This window comes from Narcine bancroftii, chromosome 1 (assembly GCF_036971445.1).
Source record: "Narcine bancroftii isolate sNarBan1 chromosome 1, sNarBan1.hap1, whole genome shotgun sequence".
Lineage (NCBI taxonomy): Eukaryota > Metazoa > Chordata > Chondrichthyes > Torpediniformes > Narcinidae > Narcine > Narcine bancroftii.
Genome location: NC_091469.1, coordinates 282,886,798 through 282,913,360, shown reverse-complemented (window position 1 = coordinate 282,913,360; position 26,563 = coordinate 282,886,798). Strand labels below are relative to the sequence as shown.

At 41.4% G+C, this 26,563-nt stretch overlaps 1 long non-coding RNA gene across 1 annotated transcript in view; it reads right to left on the bottom strand.

Moving 5' to 3' along the window:
* Nucleotides 1-431: 431 nt before the first annotated feature.
* LOC138745085 (uncharacterized) overlaps nucleotides 432-26,563 on the bottom strand; it is a 120,066-nt gene continuing 93,934 nt past the window's right edge. The window contains exon 4 of the long non-coding RNA XR_011345999.1: nucleotides 432-554. This is a non-coding gene — a long non-coding RNA (uncharacterized lncRNA). The remainder of the gene's footprint in view (nucleotides 555-26,563) is intronic.

Here is a 26,563-nt window from a genome sequence, read left to right as displayed (position 1 = left end):
CGATTTGGTAGCATTAACAGATCTTTTCGAGGAATGGTCTAATATTGTTCTTGAACAACAATTAAAATCCCCACCTAGGATTAATGAATATTGATATAGATCCAGTAATAGGCCAATTTAAAAAAAAATTAAGTTAGTTCCTCCACATTTGGAGCATATATATTAGCAAATACAACCAATTTGTTATGTAATTTCCCAGCAAGGATAATGTAATGCACCATTTTATCTATAGTACTATTGTGCAATAGTAAAAATAGAAAATTTGGATGAATTAATATGGAGACACCCCTAATCTTAGTTTCTGAAGAGGAATGATAACATTGTCCTTCCTATTTGAACATAGGCCTGTCTTTATCTGACTTTTTAATGTTTATCTTGAAAAAGGTAATGTCTGTTTTTAAGTGTTTGATATGAGAAAATACCCTTCTTAATTTTATATTTCCATTCCACAATATGATTTTAATAGGTGTCATTATATAAAGGGTTTTTGATAGTAAATGGATGGTTGTTGCATGCTTCATCTTTGCTCCAGAGGCCACTGTCCCAGCTCCAAGCTGCAAAACAGAACACACAAAAACACATGAAATATAAATAGCAAACTTGTACCTAAATAACCCAAACAGAATCCTCCCTTTCAACCCTCCCATGCTTGAAGGTCACAAAACAAATTTGTGGCCAGCTCAAAAAAACTACTTATAACCCCTAATTGCCTCCACTGTTGATGTTTCTGCTCCTAATTAAAGCCATCATTGTTTTATTTCTTCTCTTCTGGGATAAAAATAAACGAACTTTCCACCAGACTGATAACACTTTACTAGTGCCTGGAAAACATTCTACAACATCCAATTGCGCACGTTCACTCCCTTAGCAGCAGTTAATCAACTAAATATCCCATTTAATAATTATTGCTGAAATATAATTCTTTGAAAGGAATATATTTTAAAAATTTAAGCAGTCTGCTGCTAAGAAAGGTCTTCATTTTAAACAGTCATCGCATTTAACCCATACCATTCTATTTAAACTAACATATTATCCAAAAACAAATGGACAAGAAGATATTAGACACATGCGCAGTGACATTTTACTGGGTTCAATATCTCAAAATGAAAAACAAGCACAACCCCATATCCCTCTATTTATCATTTGTTAAGAAAGAAATTTTTTTTAAGCTTTCAAGTTATAAAATTGTTCCAATAGAGGGTGAGCCACTAGGCTACACACAAAAAAGGGCTCTAATTGTCCAATATATATCCAAATACCGCCAGTAACACCAAAAAATATACTCAATAAGTATAGTTATATCCTGTTAAAAACCCATCAAAAAAGCCCCTTCCTTGGAATCCATGAAGCAAACTAAGTGATATTACACAGATCACTTTAGAAAAATGAGGAAAGAAAAAATTTCTCCCCTCTCTTCGAAATTAAAGACATCCAGCTTCACATGGAAAAAGTCCACTCATCTTGAACTCAACACTAATACAGCAATCTTTCTTTTCCCGAACTCCCAGGCTTCCTCAGGTAAACTCAGAAAAATCTCTGACCTCCATTCATGATTCTCAATCTTGCCAGGTAGAATAATGTTCTTATAGTGCGCCGCCATTACTTCGCTATAAACTCTACGAAGAGCGACCACTTCTGGGCAAAAATTCTCCACAAATCTGATCTGTTGTTCTTGATATGTTAGGTCTTTCTTAGATCGAGCCATTCTCAAAATTTGTTCCTTTTTTGAAAATAGTGAAACTGAAGTATCACTGATCGCAGGTGCCCTGAAGTAAACTTTGGAGATAGAGAGAAGTGTGCTCCACTTAGTAAATCAGTAAAGAATTTTACTGGGGGTTTTCCTTTCTCATTGCCCACTTTTAGACTGGCGATACGAATATTGTTACGACACCTCTGTCTTTCATGGTTTAATAGACGTACTTTTAGTTTTTTGCTGTCAACTTGAAATCAAAGCTTGATTTTTCTCCTCTAATTTGTCTAACCTAGTGTTCATATTAATCCAGTCACCTTCCAGTGTTGATAAACATTCTTCAGTCTGTGGCATGGATTCCAGCATGGTATCTAATTTCTTTTCAATCAAGCTTTCAGAGCTTTGTTTATATCTTCAGACTGATTTTCGATCATTTTATTAGCCATTCTGAAAGTCAAGGGAGTATCTGGTTCATCTCAAATTCTTCTTCCATTTCTTCAAGTTCTTTTTCCTTCATAGTTTTGACTTTGGTTATTTTTATTCTTTTTTTCAACATGAAATAACTCTCAGTGGTAATTGCAGATATTGGAATCAAAAATTAACTGATTTGGTAAATTAAAAGTGAGTTAAAAAGTTGGGAATTACTAAAATTTAGACGGAGCTCGCAACCACACCTCCTCATTTCGTAGAGTCACCAGCCAGAAGTCCTGATTCTGAATACAATAACACAAAGTAGAGGGAAAGGGGCTAGATAGCATCTTCCATATTGTAATATTACATGCAATGAGGTTGCAAAGAGCAACATGACAATAATCTGTTTATTCATAACATTGATTGAAGTAAAACTATTGTCCAGAACCCCAGGAAAATCTTCTTGCCCTATTTAGAAATGATGCTTGCAGGGGAAAAGTTTGGGCTTTGATTACTGTACATGCCAGCATACAAAACAACCCAAAGTTCATCTGTGCCGTCCGAATGCTATCGGCTCTGTATGGCCTGTTAAAGGAACCAATTATGGTTTATTTTAAAATATGCTTTAAAAATATTTTGAATTAGTATGTTAAATGTGCTCCATTGGTCCGCGGTAAGTGCCAGACTCAGGTATTCTTATACAGTGAGTATTGCTCAAAACCTACATTTTAGATGGAAATTCAGGGGGGTTGTCTTATACATGAGTATAATGGGATATATGATAAATGACAATCACAAGTGAGAGCACATGATGAGGTAGCACCCCTTAGTACTGCCCTAGATGTGTCAACAGTGAACTAACCAGAGGTGTCAAGATCAAGATTCTTTTATTGTCAGAAAATAAAACAAATGCAATATTACAAAAAATGCATTTAGTTTGCAATTAAAATTACAGAAAGAAAAGCAAAAGAGAGTCCCTTCAGAGCATACATTTCACTTTGTCAGAAGTTCGTGAAGTTTAAATCTTAGGTCAAGGGCTGGTGTATACAATCTAAAGAGAGACCGAAGAGTTGTATTGTAGGTGTAGAGAATCACTGGAGATGCTATCCTTCATCTGAATGTTAAACCAAAGTTCTAACCAGTTAATTGCCAGAGAGATACTCAAATTTTTTACACAAAGTTAGCAGTACAATATTGCAGTCATGCAGTGAATGTTATATTAAGTGTGATAAACTATGAATATTGTCTATGGGTTGGTGGAACAGTGTTCTTTATTGTACAAATTTAGTGTTCCTGTCAATTTGCAGTTTCTGCCTTGCTACAGGGCTGATAACAAATTTGAGATCTGCTGCTGGAGTCTAACTTGTGAATTATTAAGACCATATAAGCATTCATACATAAGCCATGAAAACATAGCAGCAGAGAGTGTATGCTGTGTTGAGAATGCATCACTGGCTTTTTAAAAAGTTTTTCATCTAGTTTATTGAACTTGGTTTCTCTTTTACCATTAAATTGTTCATCTTTGACATTCAGAAGTTGGGGGAAATATCCAGCTGAATATGGAAGAAAGGAATCTGATGCCCACATTGATGTTGATAGCTTTTCACTTGTTTCAGTCAAAGTAGGAAAAGTTTGGAAAACATCTGCAGAATACAGCCGCAGAGCATCCCGTCTATGAGGAGTGACCAACTCCTACTGCCTATTTAAGGAGCTAACTTGCAAGGATGTAACAATTAATTCAGGATATTGCCAAGAAATTATCCAAGATGAAATTACAGCCATGTGATTTGGTTGCAGTTCAAAATAAAACTGAGATTTTAGTCTAATATAGCTTCCCGGGATTTCTCTTTGAAGTCTGTGTATTTCTCTTCCCTGAAATAAAAGCAGAGGATGGAATGTGAAGATGTGTAGCAGCACGAGAATGATTTCTCATGGCACCACCTCAAAAGAACTATTTTCCCAGGTGACTTATTTACCTATGATTTTATTTACCTATGATTTCTTGCTTATTAAGACTTATCTGATATTTATGTTTCTATTCATGCTATTCCTCTTGACCATTGTTCAACAGGTTGACATTGACAAGAAATGACTTGAACCCACTAAGGAGGCATAACAGTTTACAGTATGGAAACAAGCCCTTTTGTCCATCTTGTACCTGTCAACCAAGCTGTTTTATGTGGACTAATCCCACTTGCCTGTGTTTGGCCCATTTCCCTCTAAAATTTTCCTATATGTGTACCTATCTAAATGCCTCTACAATTTCCTTCAGCAGGTTGTTCCACCCTCTGGGTGGAGTGAAATGACTTGATCTTCAGGCTGCACCTTTCATCTTCCCAACAATGGTTCCATCCATAATATCCATACTTGGAACAAATCTAGAGCCACTCATTCAGGCTTTTGATTTGGTTTTGTGTTGATCAGCTTCATATATAATGCCCACTGTCTTAGAAAAGCAGCCAACTTATTGCGAGACTCATCTCATCCCAGCCACACTCTCTTCATTCTCCCTAGTGTAAGCTTCATCACATAACAATAGATTCAAGGGCAAACATACAAAGAACATAGAACTTTACAGCACAGTACAGGCCCTTCAGCCCATGATGTTGTGCCAACCTACATATATAATCTACTCAACAAACTAAACCTTCCCTACCTCCCACTCATAACCCTCTATTTTTTGTGCATCCATGTGCTGGTCATACAGTCTTCTAAATGTCACAAGATCACAAGACAAAGGAACAGAAGCAGGCCACTCAGCCCATCGAGTCTGTTCCATAAAACTACACTAAGCTACTCTACACTAGTTCCAATTTTTGGCCTTTTCCCCATATCCCTTGATGCCCTCACTAATGAGATACTTGTCTATTTCTTGTTTAAATACTCCCAGTGATCTGGCAGTGAGTTCCACAGATCCACGACCCTCTGGCTAAAGAACTTCTTTCTAATCTCTGTTTTATATGGATAACCTCTAATTTTCAGTCTATGACCCGTTGTCCTCGATTCACCCACCAAGGGAAACATCTTACCCGCATCCACCTTATCTAAACCTTTCAAAATACGAAATACCTCTATGAAATCTCCTCTCATTCTCCTGTACTCCAACGAATACAGCCAAAGAGCTGCCAAACGCTCCTCGTACATTATCCCTTGCATTCTGGGAATCATCCTAGTAAATCTCCTCTGCACCCTCTCCAACAACATCACATCCTTTCTAAGATAGGGGGCCCAAAATTGCACACAGTACTTCAAATGAGGCCTCACCAGTGCCCCATAGAGTCTCATCAACACCCCTTTACACTTATACTCTATTCCTCTTGAAATGAACACCAACAGAGCATTCGCTTTCTTCACTACCAATTTCACCTGATCATTAACTTTTAGGTTTCCCTGCATGAGGACACCCAAGTCCCTTTGCACATCCGAGGTCTGAATTTTCACCCTATCCAAATAGTATTCTGCCTGTTTGTTTCCACTGCCAAAAGTGTACAACTGTACATTTCTCTATGTTAAGTCACATCTGCCATAATTTTGCCCAGTCTCCTAATCTGTCTATATTATTCTGCAACTTTACAATTTCTACTACACTTCCTGCTCCGCCACCTATCTTGGTGTCATCTGCAAATTTGGCCACAAAACCATTTTATACCACAATCCAAATCATTAATATAAATTGTAAGCAGTGGCAGCCCCAATACCGACCCCTGCAGAACTCCACTAGTTACAGGCAGCTATCCAGAACGAGAACCCATAATTTTAATCTTTTGCTTCCTGCCTATCAGCCACTTATCTATCCAGTTTAATAACTTCCCTGTAATTCCATGGGCCCTCATCTTATTTAGCAGCCTAATATGCGGCACCTTATTGAAAGCCTTTTGAAAATCCAAATAGCCAACATCCACAACCTCTCCTTTGTCTATCTTACTTGAGATTTCTTCAAAAAACTCTTAATAGGTCGGGGGGCGTGGCAAGATGGCATAGAGTCCAGACATGTAATCTTGACCTCTCTGGCCAGACTTTTAAGAACCCATTTTTAATTCTTTGTTTTCAGGTTTAAATTTTTTAAAACTTAGTTTAAAGTATCAAGGAATTGATTAAACCTCAAGTACAGAAGAAACTACATTTTCGGAGTGTTGAATATTTAGGGCCTAAACAGCCTGCTATAACTTCAGGTTTACTTTCTTTCAAACCTAAACCACAAAGATTGCCTGTGGGAGCTGAAAAAATGACTATTACTCACCAGGAGAAGGACATCGCTGGAATTACCCATTCTCAGAAGGAAGGTGCGTGTGTCCCCAATGTGGATCCCGATCCTGGCAGCCTGCCGACTTTAACGGAGGGGGCACGCAAGAAGACGACTCCATTGCTTGAAATGCCCCAGGAAATACTCCAATCTGAATATTTTGATCTTTTTTGTGAGTTTTTGAAGCAACAACGGGTTGCGGAGGGAGAACAGCATCGGCCCCCTGAGGAAATCGGGGTGGCGTCGCTGGGAGTCCAGACCCGTAGTAAAACTGTTAAACTGCCTGTTGTTGACATGCAGCAGGAGCTGCAGTTACCTGGTTCTGCCACTACGCAAAAGAAAGCAGGGCTGAGCTTTTCTGAATTACAATGTAAACAGCTAAGCCTTATCACTCAGCCTATGCTGAATGAAATGTCTCAAAGGCTCAGTTTGGAACTGGATACAGTTAAAATACGTGTGGAAGCATCTTGTGAGGATTTTTTAAAATTTCAGGCTGCTTTTTTGAAATGTCAACAACAAGTGGCTTCTAATACAGAAAAAGTGTTGGAGGTGGAAGAATCCGTTAAAGAATTGCGAGAACGTGAGAGGGAGTTAGAGAGGAAAGTAGATTATTTGGAGAATCAAAGTAGAAGGAATAATGTGAAGGTTGTTGGTTTGCCAGAAGGTATGGAAGAACAAGATCCTCTTCGTTTTTTTAACCGAATGGATTCCACCAATACTGGGACAGGAATTTTTCTCTGGAGGTCTGGTATTGGAAAGAGCTCATAGAGCCTTAAGAAGAAGACCTCTGTCTGGTCAACCACCGAGACCCATGATAATTCGATGTTTGAATTATTTGGACAGAGAAATGATACTTCGTCTAGCAGTGCAAAATGTGAGACAATAACAAGCCCCGTTAATGATTCAGAATAGTAGAGATTTTTTCTATCCTGATTTGAGTCAAGAGGTTATTCAGCGTCGGCATTGATTTAATCCAGTTAAAGAAGTTTTGTGGTGTAAAGGTTATAAGTCTACTTTTCGCTATCCCGCAGTGTTGAAGGTGTTTTGTGGAGACTTTCAATCTCGGTTTTTTGAGAATGAGCATGAAGCAATGAGTTTTGCTGATTCATTGCCAGATGTAAGAGGACAAAGACGTAGTCCACCATTGTCTCCTAAAGAAAAATCTGGTGGTTCTGGAAATGGAAGAAATGGTAGAAATGTGAGAAATGGGAATGGAAAGAATCTCTTGGATGAATAGAAGAACTTTTTTATTTTTACTTTCTTTTTATGTCATTATGATATCTTGTTGTTATTCTTTGTTTGGCTGGGGAGGGAGAAATTTGCTCTATGTTCTACTAGTCATCAGCCACTGGTGTGTGATCCACACCCAAGTTTTGTTTAGGGATTACTACCTTTTGGTAGTTTTTTTTGGGTGGGGGTTTTTCTTTTTCCTTTTATCTTTTTTTTAATTTTCATTTTATTTAGACTTTAATTTGTGGTTTATTTTTCTCCTATTGGAGGGCCTATTTACATTGATCTGAGTCTTTATATATTGATATTATTAGTTTTTATTAATATTAGTGGATATGTCAAAGTTGAAGTTTGCTACTTTTAATGTTCGGGGTTTAAATAGTCTGATTAAGCGTAAGCGTATTTTTATCAAGTTCGATCTTTGGTAAAACATGTGTTCGGTAGAGATATGATTTTACCTGAAATTATTAAATTTGAGACTTTTTTATGAGGGTACCAGAGAAGGGTTATATTTTAGTTATGTATCAAATATTACAGGATGGTATGGATAAAAACGGTTGGGATAAATCTAAAGGTAAATGGGAAGTCGATATTGGTTTTATTTTTTCCGAGGATGATTGGTCAGATATTTGTTATGATAGTGTAACTAGACTGATTAATGTATGTTATGCAATGATTAATTATAATTTTTTACATCAATTATATTTAACACCTGAAAAATTGAAAAAATATAGTCTTTCGGAATCAGATTTGTGTTTTAGATGTGGCAATGCTGTTGGATATTTTTTTCATGCGGTTTGGGACTAGATAAACTTCAATTTGCTTTTGTGTATTTAGCACTATCTGTAGCGAAAAAATGTATTGCTAGTACATGGAAAGATACAAATATGATTGATATTAATAGATGGCATAATGAGATGAAATATTGTTTAATAATGGAAAAAATTACATATGTTTCGCATATAACTATAGTTTTTTTATTAATAGGTGGTTGTTATATTCAGAATATTTACATTTTGATTTATATTGACTAGATTTTAATATGTATGCTTTACTTTTCTTTATTTTTTTCTCTCTTTTCTTTATGGCTCTCCTTAGGAGAGTTGGCTGAAAGGGGGGGGTTTCTTTCCTTTTTTTTCTTTTTTTTTAATATATATATAAAATAACATTCATGCTTTGTTTATTGTTATATATGTTACCTATTATCTGTATTTTGAACGAATAAATAAAGTTTTAAAAAAAAATGAAAGCAAAAAACTCTTAATAGATTGGTCAGGCAGGATCTTCCCTTTAAAAAACCATGCTGACTTGGACCTATCCTGTCATACATCTCCAGGTATTTCATCACCTCATCCTTGAGGATCGACTCCAATATCTTCCCAACCACTGACGTCAGACTAATCGGCCTATAGATTCCTTTTTACTGTCCTAACGTCCCTATTGTACCAACCTCCACTACCACCCCGGGTAATGTATTCCAGGTACTCACTACTCTCTGTGTGAAAAAACTTGCCCCTGATGTCTCCATTAAACTTTCCTCACCTTGTATGTCCTCTGGTGGTTACTACTCTTGGCTTGGGAAAATGGTGATGGCTATCCACCCTATCTATGGCTCTCATAATCGTTGACCAGCCATTTTCAACAGGGGTCTACACCCCACGCCCCATCCTCCGGGGGCCACAGCACATTTAAGGATTGTTTTCTTTTTACCTTGTGTAACATAAATATATTTTTTTAAAATTTGTAGTTGGTAGGAGAGAAGTTCAGAAGAAACCAAAACTTGACTGCTTCACAGGGAAGGGAGCCCATAAACTTTGAACAGAATCCTAAGGGGACCTTAGCCAAAAACAGGCCCAAAATGTTGGTTTCCTTTGTTTCCTATAGATGCTGTGTGATCTTCTGAGTTTCTCTACCACTTTTGTGTATTGTAATTATATAATAAGGATAGGAAGAGGCTGGCCAGGTAATTCATGGGTGGCCTGGCCAAGGTGTCATTGTTTTGGAGATGCATTTTAATCCTTGCCGTTCTTAACAACAATGCATAAGTTTTTTTAAGCCCTCGCCTGCCTAGGGCTAATAATTTGTGTATTATGAATGATTAAGTGCATCTGAGGTTTTGGATGCTTTCGATGGTTACAAAAGGAAAACGGAAGCCAGTCCAGACATTTTAAAGCTAAGTGAGGTCCATGTATATGAATACTTTAGCCAGAGTATTTTCCTCTTGGGTGAGACCTGGCAAAATTCCATCATCCATCCTAATTTCAAAATCCAACTTTGCCAATAAATTACAGTGGACCAATGACAGATATCCCAAAACCATTGTGCTTTAGAAAAATGTCATGCTTTTGAAGAGTTATACCAGAATGGTAACAGAGATGACACCCACATACAGAATGACTGGACACACTGGGAATGTGCTCCTTAAATATGAGGTGATTTAAGGAGACATTTCACAGTTGCATTAAAAATTACATGGAGCTTCTTTTATGGAGCAGATGGAGAGAATTTTTTTCTCCTCATCACATGGCAAATAAAATAATGCAGAGCACTGTTGTGATATCAAATGGGTTGCCTGAAAGTTTAATTGACGTAGATAATGGGTAAAATAAAAAAGTGTTCAATATTTACTTGAAAAGCATCTGCATGGCTGTGATCTCCAGTAATCTTCAGGAAAAACAAAAGTTAAATCATTTTCCCATTTAAGCTTAGATTTCTCCCATTCTGACTTATCCATATTATCTTGTAATACTTGATACATAACAGAAATATAACCCTTTTTAGGCATAGAAGAAATCAAAGATTCAAACTCCGACAATACATGTAAAACCATCTCTCTACCATATATTTTTTTAACCAGTGACTGAAGTTGAAAATAAACAAATAAAGAAGCTTCAGCAATATCAAAATGCTCTTTCAATTGAATAAAAGAAAGAAAATGACCTTCTACAAAAAAATCCTGCAATATTTTTTATACCCTTAAAATCCCAATTCTTTAAATGACTATTAAACAATGAAAAAGGAATAAGTTGATTATTATATAATGGCATTAAAATAGATAATTTACCTTTCGATCCTATAATCTTATTCTTTTTTGTCCATAACATCAATAAATGTTTTAATATTGGCACATCATACTCCCATAATAAATCTATATTCCACTGAAATATAAATTGATGTACTGCAGTTTCAGAAATACATGCCATCTCAACTTTAGCCCAACTTGGAGATTGATCCAAATCCATCAAACCACTAATAAATTTAAGTTGGGCTCCCTCAAAATAATTCTGATAATGAGGTAATTGTAATCCACCTAATGCATACTTCCAAGTGAGCTTATTTAATGCTACCCTTGATAATTTACCTTTCCATAAAAATTCCCTAGTAGCTTTATTTAAATCCTGAAAAAAGTTCCTTGTAAGAAAACACAGTATTGATTGAAACAAATATTAAATACGTGGAAAAATATTCATTTTAATACAATTAACCCGGCCAATTAAAGTTAACAGAAGGTCTTTCCACTTAATCAAGTCCAATTTTATCTTTTTCAACAATGGAACATAATTTAATTTATATAAAGATTGATACTTAGTATTCACAATTATTCCTAAATATTTAATTTTATCTGTCCATTTCAAATTAATAACATTTTTATAAACTGAATAATCTCCTTCACCTACCGGTAAAATTTCACTTTTATCCCAATTTACTTTATACCCAGATAATGATCCATACTGCAATAAACATTCCCATAAATGCGGCAAAGATTGTTCCGGATTTGTTAAGTATATCAAAACATCATCTGCAAATAGATTAATCTTATACTCTTCATCCAAAACTCTCATCCCTTGTATCTGCTCATTTTGCTGTATTAATTGAGCTAACAGTTCAATGACCAACGCAAATAGGGCTGGTGACAATGGACAACCCTGTCAAGTAGAACGCGTTAATTTAAATAACGATGAAATCTGTCCATTTGTCACCACCCTAGCAGTCGGGTTTGTATATAAAGCTTTAACCCAGCCAATAAAAAAGGGGCCAAATTTAAACTTTTCCAAGACCTTAAATAAAAAATTCCATTCGACCCTATCAAAAGCTTTAGTTGGCTGCCATCGGTATGCATTGGTCAAACTAATTAGTCAAAGAATATTATCCGAAGCATATCTATTTTTAATTAAATATGTTTGATCTACCTGTATCAATTTAGGTAAATATTTAGCAAGCTGATTTGCTAACAATTTAGCATTCAATAAAGAAATAGGTCTATACAAAGACACTTTTAATGGATCTCTATCTTTCTTTGGAATTACAGTAATTAAAACACTAGAACAAGATTCTGGTAACTCATAATGTTCAGTCACTTGTTGTAATACCTCCCCAAACACCGAACATAAATCTTCATAAAAAACTTTATAAAATTCCACCCAAAACCTATCATCTCCTGGTGACTTACCATTAGGCATTTCCAGCATAGCAGTCTTAATTTCTAAATCTGTGAACGGAGCTTCCAAATCTATAATATCCTCTTAATCTAATGCTGGTAACTTTAATGTCGATAAAAAAGAATCAATAGATCCATTATCCTGTTTCTCCTCAGAAGTATATAATTTTTTTATAAAATGAATAAAACTGTTCATTGATTTCCTGAGGTTTATAGGTAACTATTGAATCCTTTTTAACAGCATTAATAACCCTTGAGGTTTGCTCCTTCTTTAACTGTCACGCAAATACTTTATGCGCCTTCTCACCCCATTCATTGTATCATTGTTTGGTTCGATTAAATAAACATCCAAATTGATAAGTCTGAACGTATTATGTCGCAATTTCAATCTAGTCAAAGCAATCTTCTGATCTTCTGTTACTCCCTTCTGAAATTCCTTCTCCAATTCATCAATCTGCTTTTCTAATTTAATACTTTCAGCCATATACCCTTTCTTAACTTTAGTAGTATAACTAATTATTTGTCCTCTTAAAGAAGCCTTTAATACATCCCATACTACAAATCTACTTTGAACAGAGTTAACATTTTCCATTAAGAAAAAATCAATCTGTTTCGTAACAAAAGCAACAAACTCAGGTTTTTTTCAACAACATTGTATTAAACCTCCATCTATAAGATGGATGTAACACCTCCGAACTTTCATAAGAAAAAAATAATAAAGAATGATCAGATATTACTCTACTTTTATAATCTGCCTGCAATATCTTTCCTTGTAAATGTGCTGATATTAAAAAATTCTATTCTAGAAAAGAAATCATCTCTAGAAGAATAAAAAGAGAAATATTTCTCTATAGGATTAATCCTTCTCCAAATATCTACCAAATTTAAGTCTTTCATTAAAGTCCCTATTTATTATGTAATATTATACTAAGTCAATTTGAAATGAATGTATGGAGATACTATAAATAAATTTAAAAAAAAATTAAAGTCCCTATTTGTATCGCCATTTTTGATTTTCTAATACATTTTGGGAATTTATCCATTAATGGATCCAAAACGCAATTAAAATCTTCCCCAACTAGAATATTTTCATTAGCTTGACTTAATAACAAAAACACGTCTAAAATAAAACATTCATCATCCACATTAGGTGCATAGATATCAAGAAAAGTCCAAAGTTCATTAAACATTTTACAATCCACTTTTAAAACCCTCCCAGCATTCCCCTCTACAGTCTGTAACTCAAAAGATAAATTCTTATGAACTAAAATTGCTACACCTTTTGCCTTGGAGTTAAATGAAGAAAAAAAAACATGACCAACCCAATCTCTTTTCAATTTCAAATGTTCTTTTTCAGTCAAATGTGTTTCTTGTAAAAAACAATATCAATTTTCATTTTCTTAATACAAGCTAAAACTCACTTTCGCTTAATTGGATTATTTAATCCTTGAACATTAAAAGTTGCAAATTTCAAATTAGACATTTAATAAACTATTAATATAGACACGTAATATTAAAAAAATGCTCTCCTGTTAATAAACAAAATCTACTCTCCCTCCCCTAAAGTTATAAAAAAGTTAATATGAAAAGGAATACATTTAATTTCCCCGGAAAAAAAATCACCCAAAGGTAGTAATTCCCTAAAAAACTGGGTGTGGAACATCCGACCAGTGGCAGACGACTATCAAAGATATTACTGCCATCCACCTCCCCCAGCCATACAATATTGATAATAATGAAATTCAACATCATTAATATATTCAGCCCTGGGACTCCAGTCCCAAAGTTTGATTACAATCTTCAACATCACTAGGACTATGTGTCAAAGCATCCTTCTTCCCATCTTTCTCATTCTGTCCATTTCCATATCCATTAGCCCTTCTTTTAGGTGAAGATGGTGAAACTCTTCCCTGACCACGTAAATCCGGTAACGAATTAGCGAAAACCAATGTATCATGATCATTCTCAAAAAATTGAGACTGATAGTTGCCATAAAAAACCTTCAACACTGCAGGGTATTGAAAAGCAAACTTGTATCCTTTCTGCCACAGCAGATCTTTGGCTGAATTAAACTCACATCGAGGTCTGATAATTTCTTGACTCAAATCAGCATTAAAAAAAACTCTATTATTCTGACTCATCATTGGAGATTGGCTTTGTCTTGCCTTCTGTACCGCCAACCGTAAAATCATTTCTCTATCCTAATAATTCAAGCACTGAATTAACACTGCTCGTGATGGTTGACCCGGTAATGGTTTCCTCCTCAACGTTCTATGTGCCCTTTCCTGTACCAAACTACCCAGAAAGAACTAAGAACTATTTACCTAACATCTCAGGAATCTACTCCTTAAAATTTTTTAAATTGGATCAGCACCTTCCATATCTTCTGGATTTTACATTATTTCTCCGGCTTTCATTTTCCAATGAATAAATTTTTAAAAATAATTCTCTCTTCTGAATTCCCCAATCCATGAACGAATCTTCCACTTTTTCTATTTTTTCTTTATTACGATGAACTTGCTCTTTACATTCAGAAAAAGCAGTCTCAAATTTAAAAAAAAATTCCTGTACCACATCTACTGAATTAAGGCATTTATTAACATCTCTCTTAAGCATAAATAAATCTTCAGATATTGTAGATTGCATTTGAGTCATTTGATAAGACATAGTATCCATATAACAAGCAATCCCTTCCAACACAGTAAAAATTGAGTTCAGTCCAGGTTCCAGTGCCACATCTTGAGACCCACCTTCTTCAAGCTCCTCCTCCAGTTGTTCCTGTGAACTAGCTGTATAAGGTAAGTCCTCTTCTTGGGCCTTCATCGTTAAGACTTTCTCAGTGTGGCTGCGGGTTTGGACACCCGACGCAGGCCACACATGTTCTAACAGATTCTGGACCCTGGAAGCACCGCGCATGCCCGGCAGAGCGAGGGGCTGCGCAGGGGTGGTTTCCAGCGCCTTCCTGTGCGTCCCCGATTTCCCTGACGGCAGCGCAGGCCCAAGGATTCCTTGTTCCGTTCGATCGGTCGCACACCCTACTTTGCGAACGCACGGTTCGTCAGTCAATTTCTTCAACAAGCCGGCCATCTTGCGGGGAGAAGACCGGCGTCAGCGTAATATTCAACCTGGCTGGTATTCTCTGTGGCTTGGAGGCTCCCGACAGCAGCTCTGTGGTTCCAGCTGAACAGGTAGGCCTCAGTTCTTCAGCACTTTTAAAAATTAGTTTTTTCTGTAGTTGAACCTTAGATTTTTTAATGTTAGCCGCCATTATAGACAACTAATGTACTTAGAAGCAGAAATAAAATGTTTATATATGTTAAGTTTAAAAAGTTTAAAAACAGGTGTTTAAAAAAAACTGGCTGGGGAGAATTAGGACTACACATCTGCCCTCTACGCTATCTTCCCACCCCCCCCCCCCTCCCGTTCCATCATATTCCGTAGTTTCCTCTTGTAATCCACTCAGGAATTTTTGTATTGAAGGGGATACAGGTAAACTTGCTGTATTGTGCAATTGTACGGGGTTGCAAAAGAAAGCTCGTGTGCAGGACAATCAGCTCCAAACTGAATCAATAACAGACAGCAAATTGTATAAATCAATGCAGCCCAGTCTCCATAAGAATATACGAAATGGGGCAGAAGCTGGTGGAGAGTTGTACAATGCACTAACAGCAGCTTAGTTCAGCCAGTCTGAATGCCCTGTTCTGTGCTCTATATTTTATATAAATTTCCCATCCTAGCATGATGTAGGTTGATAGGACAGTTAAGAGGGCTATGGGATACTGGGATTTATTAGTTGGGGGATTCAGTACAGGAGTCGAGAGGTAATGTTGCAACTCGACAAATCTCAGGTATTGTGTTCAGTTCGGGTAACCTCATTACAGGAAGGATGGGAAATTTACCAGGATGTAGTCTGGATTGGAAAATAAATCTTATGGGGCAAGGTTATCAGAGCTAGGACTTTCCGTTTGTAGCAAAGAAGGATGAGAGGAGACGTAATGGAAGTCTACAAGATTCTGAGGCATAGATAAGGTGGACAGCCAGCGCCTTTTTCCCAAGGCAGGAGATACCTGTACAAAGTGAAGGGAGGAAAATTTAGGGAAGACATCAGTGGTGTGGTTCTTTGTTTGGGTTTTATTTTTATACACACAAAGAGTTATGGGTGCCTGGAATGCCTTGCTGGGGTAGTCATGCAAGCTGAAACATTGGGGGCATCTAAGAGACACCTAGACAGGCACATGGATGAAAGAAAAATAGAGGGTTATGAGGTAGGAAGAGTTATGGTTTTTTTTTGGTAGGAATATAGGTCAGCAAAATATCAATACATGAAGGGCCTATACTGTGCTGTAGTGTTCTATGTTCTATATTCAAAACTGGGGGCACTGTTATTAATAGAACGGTGGATAAATACATTAAAGCTTTCTTAATAGCAAGTGAGATGGAAATGTTGTGAAAATCTATTTTATTTTAACGATCCTGTGATAGTACAGATTCTATCACCAATGTGTATATGTCCAGATTGTAGTGTAGGATGACTGTGATTGGTTGAGAGCATAGACATACCTACTGGCCGGTCATAAAGGATTGCTCCCAGCCAGACCAGGTCATTCTGGACTGGTTGACCTACTTGTGATATGCTCCAGTCTTTTAGTTAATAAATGCCTTGGTTTGGATCAACAAGTCTTTGGTTCTTTCGACACGTTCTGCAATTTTATTAACTAAAAAGTTTTGAAGGGATGGAGCGTATGCTACGGCTGAAACACCTCGACATCGACCCACAGTCAGCTACAGCCTCGAATGACTAAGCACTGGGTGAGATGCTTAGAAACATACTTACAGCTCTCTGACCCTGCTGTGATAGAGGACAGCCATCGACTACAGCCAGGAAGGTGCTGAAAGGGCTCTACGAGCGACTGGTGAACAGGTTCTATGGTCAGTACAAACTTGCTACAAGGAGGCAACAGCCTGGTGAGTCGTGTAGAGCTTATATTCAGGCACTAAGGGCAATGGGTAGGGACTGTGCCTGCACAGACAGAACTGCTGCAGAGACCACAGATAATCTCATTCGGGATGCCTATCTGGCCGGGGTTCGATCAAATGAGGTGAGGCAGTACCTGCTAGAGCACGAGGGAGAAAACCTAGAGGACGTGATCCAGATCGCAGAGACGATGGAGGCTGTGGTCTTAAGTATAGACATGTACTCTCGTGGCTGGACCCCACATTCTGATCTGAGTAGGATGCCCTCCCGCTACCCTACTACTGCCGCTACACTGCCCGATGCAACCCCAAAGTGTTATTTCTGCGGGAGGAACAAGCACAGCAGGTCCCAGTGCCTGGCGAGAAAAGCCAGGTGCCAGAAGTGCCTTAAAAATGGCCACTTTGCTGTAGTCTGTTGCTCCAAAATGGCTCCTTCAAACACAGTGCCTCGTGTGAAGCCCAATCGCCACCCTCAATTTCAAACACTTATTCCTCTTACGACGCCACATCCGGTACTCAAAGAATGACCCCTTGGTTGACCGAGTGACTCTGCTCCATGCAAACCCGCATTAGGCCACAGTCTCGGTAAGGGACCTAGTCCAAGCCGGATCAGGCACAGCAGTGCCTTTAACCCAACCTCCCCCTATTCCTTCTCCCCCAGGTCACGTGCTTGAACAGAGGGACCAGCACCACTCCACCAGCTCAGGCCAGACTGTCGACAATGCCATTGGGGAATTGAGCGAAGCAGTGGCCACTCCCTACGGGCCTGCCGGTGACACGACTCTGGCGACCCCAATCCTGGCACCAGGGTGGTCAGGCTGATTGGTCAGGCACCCTGATCGGTACACCCCCTAACTTCCATCCACCCTGGGGTCAGTTCTCAAAGAAGGGGTGAATGTGATAGTACAGATTCTATCACCAATGTGTATGTGTACATATGTACAGATGGTAGTGTAGGGTGACTGTGATTGCCTGAGAGTGTAGCCACACCCACTGGCAGATCTTAAAGGATTGCTCCTAGCCAGACCAGGTCATTCTGGACTGGTCGAACTACTTGTGATATGCTCCAGGCTTTTAGTTAATAAAAGCCTTGGTTTGGATCAACAAGTCTTTGGTTCTTTCGACGCGCTCTGCAGATATAGCATGGTAAAAGCTCACAATCAATCCACAGGACCATAAAAGTGACAGAGATTGGGTTTCCCTGCATCACCCCAGCCCCCTCCACCCCCAAGCAACTATCAGCATCAACGAGATTTACTGGTATAATTGTCTAAAGAGGGCTCACAAAATCAGTGAAGACCTTACCACCCCGCATGCAACATCTTTCAGCTGCTCCCATCGGGAAAGAGATACAGGAATATCAGAGCAAAAACCTCCAGATTGAGAAACAGCTTCTTCTCACAGGCAGTGGGACTGCAGAATGACTGATGAACTCCTCATGCACACTCTCTGTGACTCTATTATTTATTTAACTATGCTATTTATTTATTTTAAAATATGTAGAAAGCATACTGTGCATATGTATCATTTGTCTGTATGTGTGGTTGGAGTCTTTTATACCAAGGACCAGAGAACGCTGTTTCATTGAGTTGTACTTCAACAATTGGATGGCAAATAAACTTGAACTTGAACTAATCCATGGTGCCCAAAATTCCATGAACGAGGAACCATGGAATGCTTCGCATTCCATCTTAAAAGAAAAGATGATGAAATGATCACTGTGAATTTGTATGGAAGGTGGGAGAATTTATTTTACCTCCAAGAGGAACTATATATCAGCCATGAATCAAATGGCAGAACAGACGGGATGGTCCAAATGGCCTTGCTCTGCTCCTCTGTCCCAGAAATTACCAGTACTTTACTAATGCTCGCAGTTTCATGCTCCACTCAATTGTGCGATTTCATTTGGACTGTTAATTAAGCTGTGTATTAGTTTATTTTAAGTGCAGATGCGGCAGATGGAAAGTCATTCAAGCATTTTAAATGTCTCTCAGGATCAATGGTTTCTGGGCTTTTAAACTTGAATGCGCGGAATGCCACACTGACCACCGGCTGGTTCGCTGCAAGCTCAACCTTCACTTCAAGCCAAAGTCCAGGAACAGTAAAGCCCCCAGAAAGAGGTTCAATGTTGGAAACCTGCAGTCAGACGAAGTGAGAGGAAACTTCCAGGCAAACCTCAAAGCAAAGCTCAAGGATGCAATCCGCCTCATGGACTTGTCCCCTGAAACCCTCTGGGATCAGCTGAAGACTACCATACTGCAATCCAGGAAAAACAAGGACTGGTTCGACGAAAACAACCAGGAAATCCAGGAGCTACTGGCAAAGAAGTGAGCTGCCCACCAGGCTCACCTTGCAAAGCCGTCCTGGCCAGAGAAGAAACAAGCCTTGCGTCGCGCATGCAGCCATCTTCAGCGCAAACTCCGGGAGATCCAAAATGAGTGGTGGACTAGCCTCGCCAAACGAGCCCAGCTCAGCGCGGACATTGGCGACTTCAGGGGTTTTTACGAGGCTCTAAAGGCTGTGTACGGCCCCTCACCCCAGGTCCAAAGCCCGCTGCGCAGCTCAGATGGCAAAGTCCTCCTCAGCGACAAGATCTCCATCCTCAACCGATGGTCAGAACACTTCCAATCTCTTTTCAGTGCCAACCGCTCAGTCCAAGAATCCGCCCTGCTCCAGCTCCCTCAACAACCCCTAAGGCTAGAGCTGGATGAGGTCCTCACCCGGGAAGAGACATATAAGGCAATTGAACAACTGAAAAGTGGCAAAGCAGCAGGTATGGATGGAATCCCCCCCAGAGGTCTGGAAGGCTGGCGGCAAAACTCTGCATGTCAAACTGCATGAGTTTTTCAAGCTCTGCTGGGACCAAAGAAAGCTGCCTCAGGACCTTCGTGATGCCATCATCATCACCCTGTACAAAAACAAAGGCGAGATATCAGACTGCTCAAACTACAGGGGAATCATGCTGCTCTCCATTGCAAGCAAAATCTTCGCTAGGATTCACCTAAATAGAACAATACCTAGTGTCACCGAAAATGTTCTCCCAGAATCACAGTGCGGCTTTCGCGCAAACAGAGGAACTACTGACATGGTCTTTGCCCTCAGACAGCTCCAAGAAAAGTGCAGAGAACAAAACAAAGGACTCTACATCACATTTGTTGACCTCACCAAAGCCTTCGACACCGTGAGTAGGAAAGGGCTTTGGCAAATACTAGAATGCCTCGGATGCCCCCCAAAGTTCCTCAACATGGTTATCCAACTGCACGAAAACCAATAAGATCGGGTCAGATACAGCAATGAGCTCTCTGAACCCTTCTCCATTAACAATGGCGTGAAGCAAGGCTGCGTTCTCGCACCAACCCTCTTTTCAATCTTCTTCAGCATGATGCTGAAACAAGCCATGAAAGACCTCAACAATGAAGATGCTGTTTACATCCGGTACCGCACAGATGGCAGTCTCTTCAATCTGTGGCGCCTGCAAGCTCACACCAAGACACAAGAGCAACTTGTCTGTGAACTACTCTTTGCAGACGATGCCGCTTTAGTTGCCCATTCAGAGCCAGCTCTTCAGTGCTTGACGTCCTGTTTTGCGGAATCTGCCAAAATGTTTGGCCTGGAAGTCAGCCTGCAGAAAACTGAGGTCCTCCATCAGCCAGCTCCCCACCATGACTACCAGCACCCCCACATCTCCATCGGGCACACAAAACTCAAAACGGTCAACCAGTTTACCTATCTAGGCTGCACCATTCCATCGGATGCAAGGATCGACAACGAGATAGACAACAGACTCGCCAAGGCAAATAGTGACTTTGGAAGACTACACAAAAGAGTCTGGAAAAACAACCAACTGAAAAACCTCACAAAGATTAGCGTATACAGAGCTGTTGTCATACCCACACTCCTGCTCGGCGCCAAATCATGGGTCCTCTACCGGCATCACCTACGGCTCCTAGAACGCTTCCACCAGCGTTGTCTCCGCTCCATCCTCAACATTAATTGGAGCGACTTCATCCCTAACATCGAAGTACTTGAGATGGCAGAGGCCGACAGCATAGAATCCATGCTGCTGAAGATCCAACTGCGTTGGGAAGGTCACGTCTCCAGAATGGAGGACCATCGCCTTCCCAAGATCGTGTTATATGGCGAGCTCTCCACTGGCCACCGTGACAGAGGTGCACCAAAGAAGAGGTACAAGGACTGCCTAAAGAAATCTCTTGGTGCCTGCCACATTGACCACCGCCAGTGGGCTGATATCGCCTCAAACCGTGCATCTTGGTGCCTCACAGTTCGGCGGGCAGCAACCTCCTTTGAAGAAGACCGCAGAGCCCACCTCACTGACAAAAGACAAAGGGGGAAAAACCCAACACCCAAGCCCAACCAACCAATTTTCCCCTGCAATCGCTGCAACCGTGTCTGCCTGTCCCGCATCGGACTTGTCAGCCACAAACGAGCCTGCAGCTGACGTGGACATTACCCCTCCATAAATTTTCGTCTGCGAAGCCAAGCCAAAGAAAGAAAAACTTGAATGAGAGTACCGACACCATTAAAACCAAAATAACTAGAAGTAATTTACAACTCAATAAAACTAGAATTATTTCCATGGATTTATTTCTAACTATTGTTAACCAGAACAAAGAAATTGGAGTGAGTGAACTTGTGTATCTTACATAGAACACAGAAAAGTACTGGTGAGGAACAGGTCCTTTAGGCCCATCTTATCTATGCTGATTATGATGCCAATGAAACTGTTCCAGCTGACTGCACATGATTCACATCTCTCTACACCAATTGTAAAGGCGAATCACTACTGGAAGGGGGTAAATAAGTTACGGGTCTGTCTAATCGTCTCGACAATATTGCTGTCTTATCCAGCTCTGTGCAAAAAAAAATTGCCTTGTAAATATCCTTTGAACTTTTCCCTTTCACTTTAAACCCATGGTCTCTAATATTTGACATTGCATCCTGGAGATTTCAACCTCCTGCAATCCAGGGGACATAGTCCATAGATCAAGCTTCTTGTTAAACAGTATTTTCCTCAACTATTCCTTTTCAGTTTCTGCAGTCTTATTTAAAAACACAAAGCTGGAGAAACTTAGCCGGTCAAACAATCTACTTTGTAGAGCAAAGATAAGGATACATAACCAACGTTTCGGGTCTGAGCCCTTCAATGTATGATGAAGCTTGGCTCAAGCCCAAAACGTTGGTTATGTATCTTTATTCTATAAAGACAACTGTTTGACCTGCTGAGTTTCTCTAGCTTTGTGTTTTTACTTTACTCATGGTGTCTGCAGACTTTTGTTTTACTACAGACTTATTTACCCTCTTCCAGTAATGATTCGCCATTACAATATGCAGTTATATAGTTGAATATTTCACTTATCATTTGAAGAGTCTTGCTATTTAGCTTTTTAAAAATTTAACAATACAGTACTGTGGGGCACTACCAATAATACACAGATAAAGACTGAGGGGAATGATAGGCTTCATTACACTAGAGATTGCTGGCCCAGGTTAAGGCTAGGGAAATGAGGAGAGGAAGAGGGGACTCGACCTTTATAGCCTGGGTCACATGGGAGGAGTCCAGGGAGGAGTCTAGGAGAGGATGTCATCAGGAGGGTGGGCCAGCCTGTACATACAATCATATCATTACATTCACCCTCTCTTTTAAAACAGAAACCACCGATAACAAACATGAGAAGTAAAAAAAACAACACGGTATAGGGGGGGCGGGGGCAGGGAAAAAGCTCCTTCAGACGAGAAGTTTAGTCGCACGGGAGACCTCCTCCTTCCGCCAGACTGCCGAGGGGCCGGTGTGTCCGAATGCTGCTCCTCCAGAGGGGGGGCCACCGCGGGAGAATCTGGGATGGGGACCGCTGGGAGACTCCCGAGTTAGTGAGTGGTCTGCTGCCACACTGGGGGTCGGCTCCTGGAGGTCCGGCAGAGAGACAGGTGGCTCGGACTCCAGGACTGTGTTCCTGTGCAGTGCGATCAGATCTATCATCTGGTCCGTGGCCGGCAGGGCCATTTCGGGGTCTCTGGCCCTCGCCAGGTCTCGGATCAGTACAGTGCCCTTGTGGCCATCAGGTTACCTCATGATTGCATATTGGGGGTTGGCGTGAATGAGGTACTCCGCTTCCACCAGTGGGTCCGTCTTATGGTCCCTGATGTGCTTCCGTAGCAGGACCGGCCCTGGGGTTTCCAACCATGGAGGGATGGATGAACCGTTCGCCGATCTCCTAGGGAAAGCAAAAAGGCATTCATGTGGGGTGGTGTTAGTGGTGGTGCAAAGCAACGACCAGATGGTGTGGAGAGCCTTGGGCAAAATGTCCTGTCAGCGGGATACTGGCATGTTCTTAGACCTGAGGGTCAGGAACACAGCCTTCCAGACGGTGGCGTTCTCCCTTTCCACCTGGCCATTACCCCTGCTGGTGGCTATGCCTCTGGCTAGGAAGTACTGCTGCAGCTTTTCATTCATGAACGAGGACCCCTGGTCACTGTGAATGTAGTCAGGGTACCCGAACAGAGTGAAGATGCTATGCAGTGCCTTGATAACCATCATCAAGGTCATATCTGGGCAGGGAATAGCAAAGGGGAACCTGGAGAATTCGTCCACCACTGTCAGGAAGTAGGCATTCCTATTGGAGGTTGGAAGGGGGACCTTGAAATCGACACTGAATCGTTCAAAGGGGCATGTGCCTTTTCTGGCCAGTAGAACTACAGCTTACACTTGGCGCAGATCTAGCAGTATTTGGTCGTGGACCGGACATCCTCAACGGAGTATAGAAGGTTCCAAGTCTTAACAAAGTGGTACAGCCTCATGACTCTGGGGTGGCACAGATGATCATGTAGGGCCTAGAGACAATCAAGATGCATGCTGGCGCACGTCCCCTGGGATAAGGCATCTGGGGGATCATTGAGTTTGACCAGCCGGACAAGATATCATAGTTATAGGTGGATAACTCGATCCTCCACCTAAAAATCTTGTCATTCTTGATTTTACCCTGCTGTTTTGAATTAAACATGAAGGCCATTGCCCTCTGGTCTGTCAGCATGGTAAATCTTTTGCTGGCCAGGTAGTGTCACCAGTGGCGCACTGCCTCAACGATTGCCTATGCCTCCTTCTCGACGGAGGAGTGCCGTACTTTGGGACCGTGCAGGGTGCGGGAGAAAAACACTACCAGCCTGCCTGCCTGGTTAAGTGTGGCGACCAGTGCGAAGTCAGAGACATCACTCTTCACAAGGATTCATCCATGGCATGCATAGTGGCCTTTGCGATGTCTCCTTGGATCTGATGAAACACAGCCTGGGCTGCCGCCGATAATGGGAACGTAGTGGATTTAATTAGGGGGTGGGCCTTATCGGCATAATTGGGCACCCATTGTGCATAGTAAGAAAGCAGCCCCAGGCATCTCTTCAGCACCTTCAGGGTGTTTGGGACTGGGAGCTCCATGAGCGGACGCATGTGGTCTGGGTCCACGGCAATGACACCATGTGCCACGACTCATCCAAGAAGGGCCAGGCGGTCTGTATTAAACACGCACTTGTCCTTATTGTATGTCAAGTTGAAGGAATTGGCCGTATGCAAGAACTTAACGAGGTTATCATCCTGGTCCTGGCCACAGATGGTGACATTATCGAGATATGGGAACATTGCCGTCAACTTGTGCTCCTCCACCATCCAGTCCATAACCCTCTGAAAAGCAGTGACACTGTTAGTCACACCAAAAGGCACCTGCAGGAAGTGGAATAGTTTTCCATTGGCCTCAAATCCTGTGTAGATTTGATCGCTCAGACGGAGGGGGAGTTGATGGTAAGCTGACTTGGTTGAAAAAGCTCTATTACGCAACCTTATTGACCAAGTCGGCTATCCGGGGTAGCGGGTACGTGTCCAACTGGGTGAAGCGATTGATGGTTTGACTATAGTCGATCACCATCCAGGGCTTGCCTGGCCCTCTAACCATGAGGACCTGAGCCCTCCAGGGATTGGTGCTAGGGGCTATGATCCCCTCCACCAGGAGTCACTGAACCTCAGCCCAGATGAACTGCATATCCTCTGTACTATAGCACCTACTCTTGGTGGCGATTAATTGGCAGTCCGAGGTGAGGTTTGAGAATAATGATGGAGGGGCCACCCACGGGATGGTGAGACTGCAGGATGGTGCCGAAGATTGGGTGCCTGGTTGGGGAGTGGGGTCCAAGAGCTGGGGGTTGTGAACAGTCAGCGGAGGTTGGGGGCCCCTGAACGCCACCATCACACTCCTGAACTGACTCTGGAAGTCAAGGCCCAGGAGGATCGGCGCACAGAGCTGGGACATAATTAACAATACAAAACCATTGTAACATTCCCCCCCCCCCCCACCATTAGATATGCTACACTGTACCCCCGGATACAAGTTTGTTGGTCCTTCACCGCCATCGATACTGATCCAGTCATCAGCCTGACGGGAAGGGAGAGTTTACGGACCATGTCGGGATAGACAAAGCTTTCAATTCTGCTGCTGTCAAAGAGGCAGTTCGTCTTGTGCTCATTCATCTCGATCTGCATCATGGAGTTCGTGATCGGGTGGGGGCTGGCTTAATCCAGGGTGATTGATGCCAATACAGGCATCTCTTCGTCATCGGTGGGGAGGCCTGCCAAAGATGGCGACCTCCATGTTGACCACGCTGCCCTCATTTGAGAAGAAGGAGGAAGTAGAGTCATGGGGGCAGAAGTGACATCATCTTAGGGACAGGCCGTGGTGTAGAGGTTGGAAGCGGGTAAAACGGCACCCCCCCCTTACCGCGCATGTGGTTGGCACTGGAAGCTCCTCAGGCACACACGCCGCGCTGCTCCTGGACAGAGTTCTGGACCTGCAGACCTTCTGGTAATAGCCCTTCTTCCCGCAGCCCGAGCAGGTGGTTCCTTTGGGAGGGCAGAGGCATCTCAAGTGTCTAGCCTGCCCGCAGAACTTGCATTGTGGAGATGCTGGAGTCACCGCAGCAGTAGTCAGGTCGGTAACCCCCGACGTTGAGTCCCAGGACGGCAGCCCTCGTGGCAGAATGTACGCAGTAGGCCAGCTTCTGCCCATGATTGACACCGCGTTGCACTGGGCCGAGTCTAGAGTCCTGACCAGGTTGATCGCCTTTTTTAGTGGGAGTTGATCCTCTTTGAGGAGACACTGTTGGATATAGTCCGACCTCAAACCCCACACACATGTGTTCCGGATCAGGTCTTCCATGCACTGGGTCAACGATATCGTGGCCGAGGGGCTCGCCAGACAGACTTTTCCCAGTGTGACCAAGGATCGGATGAACTCCTCAGTGGACTCACCAGGCTGTTGCTTTCTGGACGCCAGCAGGTAACAGGATTAAACTTCGTACACCCTTGGCTTGTACAGCGTCTGTAGTTCAGCCATGGCTTTGACATAGGCTGTGCTGCTCTGGATGGCCTGGTAGGCCCTCTGGACGACTCGCGCCTGTAGGATCTTCAATTTCTTTTCGTCGGAATCGACCACTTCAGCGGCGGCGTTGAGGAAATTATAAAAGCAGTTTACCCAATGTTCGAAGAGTTCAGGTGCACCCGGGACTTGGGGGTCTACTT